At 38.1% G+C, this 14,656-nt stretch overlaps 1 protein-coding gene and 2 pseudogenes across 4 annotated transcripts in view; 2 read left to right on the top strand and 1 right to left on the bottom strand.

Annotated features, from left to right (window-relative positions):
- The window catches only part of Spata5 (spermatogenesis associated 5), a 264,268-nt gene that overhangs the window by 171,824 nt on the left and 77,788 nt on the right, over positions 1 to 14,656 (bottom strand). The window lies entirely within an intron of this gene.
- On the top strand, positions 1,892 to 2,622 carry LOC124994414 (40S ribosomal protein S6-like; annotated as a pseudogene).
- Positions 2,858 to 3,718, top strand: LOC124994489 (60S ribosomal protein L6-like; annotated as a pseudogene).

Genomic DNA, 14,656 nt, shown 5'->3' with positions numbered 1-14,656 from the left:
TAACAAACAAAAGGCAGAATAATTTCAGAGTCTAAGAGAAAGCCTGGGGTATCTTAGCATCCAGTTAGAAAAGGGGAGAGCTAGTACACTAGAAGAGGAAAAGACTGAGTATTAGAAGATGCTTAAAGAAAACAGGCAATTATAACACAGGCAGGAGGGAAAATTTTGGAAGTATATGAGAAGTTTGTCGTTGGAAAAGGAATTTCAGGTTCCAAGATTTCACAGAAAAAAATTCCGAAGTTCAAGCTGCCAATCAAAGGGACTAACCACAATGTTGATAAGGAAGGAAGTCATAATTCTTATTTGTTCAAGACAATTCATCCTTCACAAACACACTGCTTTCCTACCCAGGCATTTCCCTTTTGAAAGAAAATGAGAGGTACTTGAAAGGACATGAGAGTACCTGGAATAGAGAAGCAGGAGCACAGAAGTTGAGAGTTCAGGGGAGCCCAGAAGGAAGAATCTTGGTAAACACACTTTTCCAGTTAGGACAGAGGAGAAATGAACAATCCCTCAACCCTCTTTTGATTAAGGTGATGGGTCCCTAGTCTAACTGCCTGTATAAACAAAAATTAATTATATCAGGAAGACTACAACATCATAGTTAATTAGTTTAGGAATAAAAGGAAATTATGAAGAAGTTTAACATCACACAAAGACTTAGCCACAACCTTTTATATACAATAATATTTTATACAAACTCCATCCAAATAATCAGTTATGCAATTGAAAAGTCATTTGGTGTAGCTAAGAAACAGGAGACAGTCGGGGGGTAAAAGGGCACTCGGGTTACAAAAAGAATGGAGTGAGAATCTGCTAAGATCTAAATATTTGTGTCCTCTCAAAATCCATGCTAAAATTTAATCCTCAATGAGAAGTTATTTGGCGGGGGGTGGTCTCAGGAGATGAAGATAAGTCATGAGGGCAGAGCCCTTGTGAATGAGATCAGTGCCTTTACAAGAGAGGTTCCAGAGAGGGCCCTCCTTTCTTCCACCACATAAAGATGCAGTGAAAAAGAACATCTATGAACATCTGTGAACCAGAAGAACCCTTATCAATGAATCAATCAGCACCTTTACCTTGACTTCCTGAACTACAGAATTGCAAGAAATGAATGTGCTGCTTACAAGGCCATGGTATTCTGCCATAGCTTGTACAGACCATAGCAGGTTCCAAGCCAGATGCCTAAGGATATCCTGAGAGTCGCAGCCCACTGCAACCCCACTTGCTAAGACATAAGGGAAGAGTGGTAGTGATCAGAGGTGTCAAGGAAGGACCACAAGGAAGAGTAGAATAAGATGAGAACTCTCTTATGGGAGGGTGGCCTCATACATAGTATTGAAGCCCTGATGGGCCAAGAATCATCCTGGGTAGAAGCAACCCAAAGTAGGTTGCAAAGTCAGTGGGACTAAGAGCAGTAAGAAACAGAGCCAGTGACAGCACCCTGACACAGACAGGAGCCTAGTGGGGTAGGAAGCATGCCACACAGAGAGAACAGGAACAGGGCACAGCAAAGGGGAGGAGCATATCCAGAAGGACTCACCAAGTAACTAAATATATTGCAGATAATAGTTGCAACTTTTTTTCACTACTAGAGGGGTGAGTTATAAATAGAAAAAGGAAATGAGAAAGATTTTCACTGTAATGAAATGAAGTTGGAGATGATACAAACTCAAGTTTATAAAGTTCAAATAAATGAAAGGAAAAAACCTTGACCCACAGACACAAAAATACTGGAGATGGGAAAAAAGATTCAAATACAAACAGACCCAGAAATAACAGAATGAAAAAAAAAAGCATACATGTCATGAAAACATGTACTACTGATTTTTTCAAGAATAAAAATATAGCTCTTTTTCGTGGTGCCTTGTGGGCAATCAACTGCTCCAAGATGAAGCTGAATATCTCCTTCCCAGTCACTGGCTGCCAGAAACTCACCGACGTGGACAAGGAACGCAAACTTCGTACTTTTTATGAGAAGCATATGGCCTCAGAAGTTGCTGCTAACGCTCTGGGTGAAGAATGGAAGGATCATGTGGTCCAGATCAGTGGCGGGAATGACAAACAGGGCTTCCTCATGAAGCAGGGTGTCTTGACCCATGGCCGTGAGTAAGGGGCACTCCTGTTACAGACCAAGGCGAACTGGAGAGAGAAAGCGCAAATCTGTATGATGTTGCACTGTGGATGCCATTCTGGGTGTTCTCAGGTTGGTTATTGTAGAAAAAAGGAGAGAAGGACATTCCTGGACTTACAGATACTACTGTACCTTGTCAACTGGGACCCAAAAGAGTTAGCAAAAGCTTCAAACTTTTCAATCTCTTTAAGGAAGATGATGTCCACCAATATATTGTCAGAAAATCCTTAAACAGGGAAGGTAAAAAACCCAGGACCAACACACCAAAGATTCAGTGTCTTGTTACTCCACGTGTCCTGCAACACAAGCGCCAGCGTATTGTTCTGAAGAAACAGCATACTAAGAGAAACAAGGAAGAGGCTGCAGAATATGCCAAACTTTTGGCGAAGACAATGAAAGAAGCCAAAGAAAAACACCAGGAACTGCCAAGAGATGCAGGCTATCCTCTGAGAGCTTCTACTTCTACCTCTGAGTCCAGTCAAAACTAAAAATTTTTTAAGAGTAACAAATAAGATCAGACCTTTGAAAAAAAAATAATAATAAAAATCATTTTGAAAAAAGTAAAAAAACATATGAAGAATCAAGTAAAGCTTAATGTATTAAAAGTCATAATATGTGAATAAAAATGCACTAAGTGAGCTTACAGCAAACATTACAAAACAAGAAAAATATAAGCAAATCTTAAGGCAGAATAACCACTCAAGTTCTTTCCCATCTTGCAAGATGGCAGGTGAAAAGGCTAAGAAGCCTGACACTAAAGAGAAGAAACCTGGAGCCAAGAGGGCTGATGCTGTTGACAAGGTTAAAAAGGGAGACCCTAAGGTTAAGAAACCCAAGAAAGGGAAGCCCCACTGCAGCCAAAATCCTGTCCTGGTTAAAGGAATTGGCAGATATTCCCGATCTGCTATGTATTCCCACAAGGCCATGTACAAGAGGAAGTACTCGGCTGCTAAATCCAAGGTTGAGAAGGAGGAGGAGAAGGTTCTTGTTACTGTCACAAAACCAGTCGGTGGTGACAAAAACAGTGGAACCAGACTAGTTAAGCTTCACAAAATGCCTAGATACTATCTGACTGAAGACGTGCCATGAAAGCTGTTGAGCCACAGCAAAAAGCCCTTCGGTCAGCATGTGCGAAAACTGCGAGCCAGCATCACTCCTGGGACCATCTTGATCAACCTCACTGGGCGCCACAGAGGCAAGAGAATGGTTTTCCTGAAGCAGCTGAGCAGTGGCTTGCTACTTGTGACAGGACCTCTTTCCCTTAATCGAGTTCCTCTGCATAGAACACACCAGAAATTTGTTATCACCACCTCCACAAAGACTGATATTGGCAACGTGAAAATTCCAAAACACCTTACTGATGCTTACTTCAAGAAGAAGTTGAGGAAGCCCAGACACCAGGAAGGTGAAATCTCCAACACAGAGAAAAAGAAATACGAGATTACAGAGCAGCACCAGGTTGATCAGAAAGCTGTGGACTCACAAATTTTACCCAAAATCAAAGCTATTCCTCAGCTCCAGGGCTACATACAATCTGTTTTTGCTCTAACAAATGGAATTTAGCCCCACAAATTGGTGTTCTAAATTTCTTACCAAGAACCTGATTAAATAACTGATACATTTAAAAAATAAAAAATAAAAAAATAAATAACCACTCAAGCCAAAGCATGTGAGTGCACAAATACACACACACACAAATGACAGCACATGGCCAGGGCCTCCAGGATCTGTAACAGCATCACAAAGTCTAAGATATCATAATTAGACATCCAAAGAACAGTGAAAGGAGAGAGGTAAGAAAAAAAAAAAAAAAAAAAAAATATATATATATATATATATATATATATATATAAATATGGGTTTTTAAAAACTGAACCAGCAGGGCACAACGGCTCACACCTGTAATCCCCGCAGCTCGGAGGCTGAGGCAGGAGGATCTCAAGTTCAAAGCCAGCCTCAGCAACTTAGTGTGGTCCTAAGCAACTCAGTGAGACCCTGTCTCTAAATAAAATACTAAAAAAGGTTGGGGGTGTGGCTGAGTGGTTAAGTGCCCCTAGGTTCAATCCAAAAAACAAAAACAAAAACAACAACAACAACAAAAAAAAACTGAACCCACAGATTCAAAAAACCTCAATGAACCCCAACTAAGTAAAGTACACCAAGGCATATAATGATTGCTAAAAGCCAGTAATAAAGAGAAAATCGTAAATCAAAGAATATAAGGACATTTTCTATGCAAACAAAGACTACTGACAACAGAAGACAATGACAATGGACTAGAAGTGCAAAAGTGCTATAAGAACAAAGAAAGCTGTCGTGCTAGAATGGTATATCCTGGAAAACCATCAGGCAACACGAGCTGGGACCTGGGGCCACAGGACCTCCACTACAACAGGCTTCAGAGGAAGGTCAAAGTCTGATGTGCATTTATGACAAATGGAAATCCAAATCTATATAAAGAAATAAAGTGTGTTGGAAATAATCAACATGTGGGTAAATGAAAAGAGATCATTTTTATTAATTTCTTTAAAAAATAATTGACTAAAATGAAAGTAATAATAACAATATATTGCAGAGTTTAAATTATATGTAGAGGTAAAACACTGAACGAATATAGCAAAGAAAGGTATAGAGATGAGTGAGAAATAAAGATCCGTGGTCCATTTTCAGAATATACTATTTAGTCTTAAATGCAAAATTGGGATGTAAGATCCAATGGTAGCCATTTTAATTACAGCCCTTCCCTTTGCCCTCCCCAATTTTAAAATGAGCCAATCACATAATTTTTAACCCCAAACTACTTCTATCAGATCATGGGGCAATGCTGTATTAGGAATAAACACCCTCTTTCTTGAAATATCTGAACTGACTCTAATCCAATCTACAGTACACTCTCGTTTGATAGATGTTCTACATTCTCCATTACTAGAGCAATTAAGTTCATGTCATTTTTTTCAGAAGTTCTGTCTTATTTGAGCTCATGGTTGCGGTGATGAATTCACGTTTGGTCCTGTGTGCCTACATTAATATTTTGTTCCAGTCTTGCTTTGTCTAACTAGAATTTTTAGCCTGCTATCTGCTCTTTCTGCTGTCTTTATTTGTCAATTATTCAAGGAAAACTTATACAATCCTTTTTCCTGTTGGTTTCTATATATAATTATGCACATCAGTGTACTGTATGTTGAGTCTACATATGTATTTTTGTGCATATATTGTTTGCACGTTACCAAGTATGGTAAATGAGCTCATAAGGATCCCAATGCTTTTTTGTTCACATAACTTGAACCTTTAAGAAAATGTTCAATTTAAATTGGTTAAATAGATAAAAGACATCTTTTAAATTACTGACCCACACATTTTTCTAGGTAGCTGACCAAGAAAACATTAATTTTGTAGAATGCTTGAAGTGCAATGTCCATTGCTTTTAAGGATTTTTATTTGGCAGGAAAAACTGACAGGTGTTAACTAGTCTAGTCTTGGTTTCCATGAATAACCTAAGTTAAAAATGTGTAAACAAGTTTTAATATAAATGGAATTAATCTTCATAAATATGTTAGAAAAGACATCTGATTAATTTTCAAAGTTAAAATACTAAAACAGTCACTGCTACATATGAATTCAAGTACAGTTGACTTCTGGAATACTACAAGACAATATATTTGGGTTTATTAAGTGTGTTTATATATGTTGTTGGTACATGGGAAAACAGTTTAAGACTGCTGTTTCTGGTCTTCACTGAAAGCAAAGTTACTAAGAGAATTCTAACAGGTATAATTCTATATACAAAAAGTATAAAAGTTTCAGCTATATTTTAAAGTTCTGTGAAAAAATGTCACCTTATTAAAATGAAGTAATTTGTTTAAATACACGAATTTCGTTAGGATAGTTTCAGAATATAAATTTAAGAAACAGTGTGAAATTAGAAAAAATATAATAAAAGATATAATTATGGAAATATATTTTAATATGAAGATTTAGAAGGAATGGTAAAGTAATACTCTTATGTTAAAGTCCAAGATGAGAGCTGGGGCTGTAGTTCAGCTGCACAGCACTTGCCCAGCATGTGTGAAGTAATAGGTTCAAACCTTAGCACCACTAAATAAATAAGCAAGCAAATAAATAAATAAACAAACAAACAGATAAATAAATAAGACCAAACCGAATAAAGGTATTCTGTACATCTACAACTGAAAAAAAAGAAAAAAATTAGTCCAAGATAAGAGAGGATAAAACTAAAGATATGAACAACTTGAAGAATGCTTAACTTGCAAAAAGTCTGGTAGAGGGTAAATCTCAAAAAGTTCATGTATGTGATTAACTTGGTTATAATTAGCACAGTTATTCACAGGTTTTTTCCTAAGGTTAAACTTCACTATGCTAATTGTCTATATGTAAAAAAAAACAGAGGCTACTTAAAACATTGATCTGCTCTTATCTATCAAGATGAGTAGGAGGTCAGGCACCATTGGGCGGAGCTGGCCGGCCCGCCTGACCCCCACACTGAGGTCGGACACCACTGCTGAGCTAGTCGGCCCGCTGACCCCTGACTGAGCCTGCCTGCCTGCCCCCCTACTGCTGAGGGACACTGCATGTGCCTCTGCGCTGACTAAGCGCACCCTTGCTGGGGCTCCCCAGCTTCTTTGGAGGCTGGTGCAGGCATTTTGAATTATTCCTAAGTGCGTGGCCATCATCATTGGAAGGGCAGCACCCTTCCCGAGACACCTACCTGAGACTGGAAGCCCTGTGACAGGACTCAGGAATCAAGAAGAGGAGGTATTGAGAGACTCGGGACCAACTCAGAGCAGCCGGGTGAGTCTCTTCCACTGGGTGAGGCTCTCTGGACAGATCAGAAGTCCCAGAATGCAAGGAACTTCGTGGAGTAGAGTTGCCCAGTGAGACTGCCCCGCTGGAGCTGTGAACCCAGATAACCAGGAGCACTGTAGAGGAGGACTGCCCAGCAAGAGGCTTCAGTGCAGAGTGAGGGTCCCAGGCCTGGACGGTAGGTCCAGTCCCCAGGGACGTCATAGAGGAGGGCCGCTTCGAGAAAGAATCCCTCGCAGGGCCAGGTTCCCCAGACCAGGTGGTAGTTCCGGGCCCCAGGGAATGTCGCAGAGGCGGGCTGCCCAACCGTGGTGGTAGTTCTGAACTGAAGGGAACTTCTCGGAGGAGAGCTGCCCAGCGAGATATCCCCGCTGGGTGAGTCTTCCCCGCCAGGCAAGGCTTTCCCACCACGGTGGGAGAACCAGAGACATAGGCCCAGACAAGCCACGCCCCAGCCCGTAGACTAGTCTCCCTTTTGACTGACCATCAGGCAACAAGTGGAGGTGCCTCTTCCCACCAGCAGGAAATACACCCCACCTGAAGGCCACCACCCCTAGAGGGGCGGCTTCCTTGTATATCTCTGCATTATCAAGTTCCTCCAAGACTTCAGTCTACTGAAAGCTAGGAGGCGAGTTACTGGAAATCTACAAGGACACTATAAGCCAACAGAATTTCACTACTAGAGGGGTAGACACCTGACCAATATGAGAAAACAAGGGAAGAAAATGTCCCACACAATAAAATCCAATGATAGCATGGCAGAAGAAATGTCAGAAAGAGAGTTCAGAATGTACATAATAAAAATGATCAGAGAAGCAAACGATGAGATGAAAGAGCAAATGCACACTGTGAATGATCGCACCACTCAAGTTAAAAGAGCAAATGCGGGAAGCAAAAGATCGTTTCAATAAAGAGTTAGAGATACAAAAAAAAAACAAACAAACAAACAGACAAATCCTTAAAATGTAGGAAACAATAATCCAAATTAAAAACTACATAGAAAGCATAACCAATAGGATAGAACACCTGGAAGACAGAACCTCAGACACTGAAGACAATATATTTAACCTTGAAAACAAAGTTGACTGAACAGAGAAGATGGTAAGAAATCACGAACAAAATCTACAAGAATTATGGGATATCATGAAAAGGCCAAATTTAAGAATTATTTGGATTGAGAAAGGCTTAGAGAAACAAACCAAAGGAATGAACAATCTATTCAATGAAATAATATCAGAAAATTTCCCACATCAGAAGAATGAAATGGAAAATCAAGTACAAGAGGCTTATAGGACTCCAAATATACAAAATTACAATAGACCAACACCAAGGCACATTATAATGAAAATACCTAACACTCAAAATAAAGACAGAATTTTAAAGGCTGTGAGAGAAAAGAATCAACTTACATTCAAGGGGAAACCAATACGGATATCAGCAGATTTTTCAATCCAGACCATAAAAGCTAGAAGAGTCTGGAACAACATTTTTCAAGCCCTGAAAGAAAACAGATGCCAACCGAGAATCTTATACCCAGCAAAACTTACCTTCAGATTTGACGACGAAATAAAATCCTTCCATGATAAACAAAAGCTAAAAGAATTTACAAAAAGAAAGCTGGCATTACAGAACATTCTCAGCAAAATATTCCATGAAGAAGAGATGAAATACAACGATGTAAATCAGCAAAGGGAGGAACTACCATAAAGGAACAGCCAAATAAAGGAGAAATCAAGTCTTGTCAAAAAACAAAAATGAGGCACATGACCGGGAATACAAATAATATCTCAATAATAACACTGAATGTTAAGGGCCTGAACTCATCAATCAAAAGACACGACTGACAGATGGGATTAAAAAGAAAGATCCAACAATATGCTGCCTGCAAGAGACTCACATCATAGAAAGAGATACACACAGACTGAAGGTGAAAGAATGGGAAAAACATACCATGCACATAGACTCAGCAAAAAAGTCGGAGTATCCATCCTCATATCAGATAATGTGAACTTCAAGTCAAAGTAAGTCAGAAGGGATAAAGAAGGACATTTCATACTGCTTAATGGAAGCATAAATCAGCAAGACATAATAATCATAAATATCTATGCCCCGAACATTGGCTCATCCACGTACATCAAACAAATCCTTCTCAATTCCAGGAACCAGATAGACCACAACAAAATAATACTAGGTGATTTTAACACACCTCTCTCACCACTGGACAGATCTTCCAAACAAAAATTGAACAAAGAAACCATAGATCTCAATAACACAATCAATAATTTAGACTTAACGGACATATATAGAATATACCATTCAATAAAGAGCAAATACACTGTCTTCTCAGCAGCACATGGATCCTTCTCTAAAACAGACCATATTCTATGCCACAAAGCCAATGTTAGCAAATACAAGAAGACAGAGATACTACCTTGTATTCTATCAGATCATAATGGATTGAAATAAGAAATAAATGACAGAATAAAAAACAGAAACTATTCCAACACCTGGAAATCAAATAATATGCTATTGTATGATGAATGGATAACAGAAGACATCAGGAGGGAAATAAAAAAATTCTTAGAGGTAAACAAGAACAAAGATACATCATATCAAAATCTGAGACAGTATAAAAGTAGTACTTAGAGGAATATTTATTTTATGGAATGCATTCAATGAAAGAAGAAAAAAATCAACAAATAAACAACCTAACACTACAGCTCAAAGCCCTAAAAAAAGAAGAACAGAGAAACACCAAAAGTAGTAGAAGACAGGAAATAGTTAAAATTGGAGCTGAAATCAATGAAATTGAAACAAAAGAAACAATTAAAAAAATTGACAAAATAGTTGGTTCTTTGAAAAAATAAAACTGATAAACCCTTATCCACACTAAAAAAGAGGAGAGAGAAAATTCAAATTACTAAAATTCAGAATGCGCAAGAAATTATCACAACAGACATGAGTAAAATACAAAACATAATTAGAAGCTAGTTTGAAAATCTATAATCCAACAAAATAGAAAATCTTGAAGACATCAACAGGTTTCTAGAGACATATGAATTACCTTAACTGAACCAGGAAGACATACAAAATTTAAATAGATCAATTTCAAGTAATGAAATAGAAGAAGTCATCAAAAGCCTACCAACAAAGAAAAGTCTGGGACCAGAAGGGTTCTCAGCCGAGTTCTATAAAACCTTTAAGGAAGAGCTCATTCCAATACTCCTCAAAGTATTCCTTGAAATCGAAGAGGAGGGAACCCTCCCAAATTCATTCTATGAAGCCAATATCACCCTGATTCCTAAACCAGACAGAGACACATGGAGGAAAGAAAATTTCAGACCAATATCCTTAATGAATGTTGATGTAAAAATTCTCAACAAAATCTTAGCAAAAATGTATTAAAAAGACAGTACACCATGATCAAGTGGGTTTTATCCGAGGGACGCAAGGTTGGTTCAACATCCGGAAATCAATAAATGTCATTCACCATATCAACAGACTTAAGGTCAAGAATCACATGATTATTTTGATAGATGCAGAAAAAACATTTGACAAAATACAGCATCCCTTCATGCTCAAAATACTAGAAAAAATAGGGATAGTGGGAACATTCCTTAACATTATAAAAGTCATTTATGCTAGGCCCATGGCCAATATCATTCTAAATGGTGAAAAACTGAAAGCATTCCCCCTAAAAACTGGAACAAGGCAGGGATGCCCTCTTTCACAACTTCTATTCAACACTGTCCTTGAAACTCTAGCCAGAGCAATTAGACAGACCAAAGAAATTAAAGAGATACGAATAGGAAAAGAAGAACTCAAACTATCCCTGATTGCTGATGACATGATTATATATTTAGAGGAACTGGGAAATTCCATCAAGAAACTTTTAATTCCTGAACGTACCAGGATATGTAAGTGAATTCAGGAACGTAGCAGGATATAAGATCAATGCTCATAAATCTAATCCATTTTTATACGTAAGTGATGAATCTTCAGAAAGAGAAGTTAGGAAAACTACCCCATTCACAATAACTTCGAAAAAAATAAAATACTTGGGAATCAATCTAACAAAAGAGGTAAAAGACCTCTACAATGAGAACTACAGAACACTAAAGAAAGAAATTAAAGAAAACCTCAGAAGATGGAAAGATCTCCCATGTTCTTGGATAGGAAGAATTAATATTGTCAAATTGGCCATACTACCAAAAGTGCTATACAGATTCAATGCAATTCCAATTAAAATCCCAATGACATACCTTACAGAAATACAGTGAGCAATCATGAAATTCATCTAGAAGAATAAGAAACCCAGAATAGCTAAAGCAATCCTTAGCAGGAAGAGTGAAGCAGGGGGTATCACAATACCAGATCTTCAACTCTACTACAAAGCAATAGTAACAAAAACGGCATGGTATTGGTACCAAAACAGACAGGTAGATCAATGGTACAGAATAGAAGACACAGGCACAAACCCAAATAAATACAATTTTCTCATACTAGACAAAGGTGCCAAAAAATATGCAATGGAGAAAAGATAGCATCTTCAACAAATGGTGCTGGGAAAAATGGAAATCCATATGTGGCAGAATGAAACTAAACCCCTATCTCTCACCCTGCACAAAACTCAACTCAAAATGGATCAAGTACCTTGCAATCCGACCAGAGACCCTGCATATTATAGAAGAAAAAGTAGGTACAAATCTTCAACATGTCGGCTTAGGATCAGACTTCCTTAACAGGACTCCCGTAGCACAAGAAATAAAAGCAAGAATCAATAACTGGGATAGAGTCAAACTAAAAAGCTTTCTCTCAGCAAAGGAAACTATCAGCAATGGGAAGAGAGAGTCACAGAGTGGGTGAATATCTTTGCCACTCATACTTCAGATACAGCACTAATCTCCAGAATCTATAAAGAACTCAAAAAACTCTACATGAAGAATACAAATAACCCAATCAACAAATGGGCTAAGGATATGAACAGACACTTCACAGAAGAAGATCTACAAGCAATCAAAAAACATATGAAAAAATGTTCACCATCTTTAGTAATAAGAGAAATGCAAATCAAAACTACACTAAGATTCCATCTCACCCCAATTAGAATGGCGATTATCTAGAAAACAAGCAACAATAGGTGTTCGAGAGGATGTAGGGAAAAAGGTACACTCATACATTGCTGGTGGGGATGCAAATTAGTGCAGCCACTCTGGAAAGCAGTATGGAGATTCCTTAGAAAACTTGGAATGGACCCACCATTTGACCCAGCTATCCCACTCCTTGGCCTATACCCAAAGCACTTAAAATCAGCATACTACAGTGATGCAGCCACATCAATGTTAATAGTTGCTCAATTCACAATAGCCAGATTGTGGAAACAACCTAGATGCCCTTCAATTGATGAGTGGATAAAGAAACTGTGATATATATATATATACATACACACACACACACACAATGGGATATTACTCAGCCATAAAGAATAATAAAATTATGGCATTTGCAAGCAAATGGATGAAACTGGAGAATATCATGCTAAGTGAGATAAGCCAATCTCAAAAAACCAAAGGACAAATGATCTCGCTTAAGTGGATGATGACACATAATGGGGGGTGTGAGGGGGCAAGAATGGAGGAAGGAGGGACTGTACAGAGGAATAAGAGGGTAGGAAGGGTGGGGGAAAGGAAAAAAATAACAGAATGAATCAAAAACTATCACCCTATGTAAATGTATGATTACACAAATGGTATGCCTCTACTTCATGTACAGAGAAACAAGTTGTATCTCATTTGTTTCAAATAAAAATAAATTTTAAAAAAGATGAGTCTATTTATGATCATCAACACTGTTTCCTAAGCATAAAAGAGATTTAAAGTTATTCTTTGACTTTTGTCAGTGTTGCTAACATATGCAGACCTGTGATTACAGTTACCCTACACTATGGATTTAAATTTTTCTTTAAAAGTTAAACTTAGTTAATATAAGGACATCAGAGTGTAATTCTGATACTAATTATTACTGGTTTGTTTTTGTATATTAGATATATTCATGTTCTCCAAGTACACAAGTCTTTTAAAATGTAAAGCTTAGGACTGCACTTCACAAGCTGGTGTTCTCCAAACTAAATGTTGTCTGTAGTGATAGTCTCTTTCAGACATATATAAAAATAACAAATTTAGCTGGGAATTTATTTATGTCATCTAATGTTTTATAACTGAATAAAAATAACCTTTCATCAATAAGTGATATATAAAAATTGTGTGTTACTCTTTACACTGAGATGGTAATTTAAATATATGTTTGAAAGATAATCAAGACACCTGATTTATTTAAAGGTTGACAAAAGGGATCATGGATACATTGTGCCACTTTTTCTACAAATAAAAAGTTAAAAACTCTCTTAACTTTTGTTTCATTCATGTTTCTGATGTAATGTTGCATTATGTTAATGGATATTCATACGAACTCGGGAAACAATAAATGAAAATTTGTATAATGATATTTAAGAAAGAGGCAAAGATCAGTTTCCAGAAATAAAACACTTCACCTAAGATTAGTCAGGAGCCCCCACTTCACCTGAACATTTATTTTTGTATTTCCCTTGTAAAATGTTATAATTGTTGCCTGTTAGTGTTGTGCTCAGAAGCACTGCCCCTAACAAAACAACATGAGTTAATTTGCAATAATATGCCATCACCTGGGGTACAGACAGGATATAAAGCTTGGAATAGTGGTCCACTTTTCTTTTAATACAACCCTTGCTGCTGTGCCATTGCTACTTCTTTTTAAAAAGGGCATGTCTCTTTCTCTTCCTCTCGCCCTTCTTCTCCCTAATTTCTTCCCCTCCCTAATCTTGGAGGAAACAAGTTTACCTTTCTTCCCCATCCTAGGCAGTTATCTATCCTTGACCACATACCCACCACAGAAAGAAAGAAATTCAGACATGGGAATGGCACCAGAAGATCTCAGAAATAACCATCTCCCAAATTAACATGTGAATTACAACTCCAGACAGAGAACATGTGGAATGTAGCCTTTGATTCCCCCTGATGAACAGAATCACAGTCTCTGGGATAGGAGTTCCCTGTGTTTCTCCTTTGCTAGCAAAACAATGAACTTCATTTTCTCCAAACCATATCTTTGTTAGTGGATTGGCATGGGGGGCAAGGGCTGAGCTTTCAGTAACAAGCTGACTTCCTAATTAAATGGAAGGAGTAACTATAAATTTATAGACACTGAAGTTAAAACCTATTACTCCTACTTCAAGAAGTGAAACTGGCCTGCTGGATATTTAAAACTAAAGGCAAGGAAGTAAAAGGGTTAAGGAAAAAGGAGTCAATATTTTGGCCCTTGCACTCTAAGGTCAGCCAGGATACAGTAAAGGACAGAACTCCGCTAAGGTTCCCACGACTCCAGGGAGTCACCTGGCCTCCTAACTGGGGGACCAAGAGGACCCTAGGGAACAGGAAGCCAACCACTGCACATTCTGCAAAGAGGAGAGTCATTGGAGATGAAAATGTCCCTGATGCTTCCAAGGGAAGACACATGTGGTCAGCAAGACCTTGACCCATCCTGGCAGATGGCACAACTGGTAGAGGAAAAGCTAAAGGAGCCAAGAAGCTTCTCACAAGTTCCCAAGAGTGATTCCTGACAAATGTCAGCTGACTCTTAATAACAGAGAGCTAATAGGTCACTTTT

The sequence above is a fragment of the Sciurus carolinensis genome, chromosome 10 (genome assembly GCF_902686445.1).
Source record: "Sciurus carolinensis chromosome 10, mSciCar1.2, whole genome shotgun sequence".
Lineage (NCBI taxonomy): Eukaryota > Metazoa > Chordata > Mammalia > Rodentia > Sciuridae > Sciurus > Sciurus carolinensis.
The sequence above is the reverse complement of the archived record's forward strand: the minus strand, read 5'-3'. Positions and strand labels throughout refer to the sequence as shown.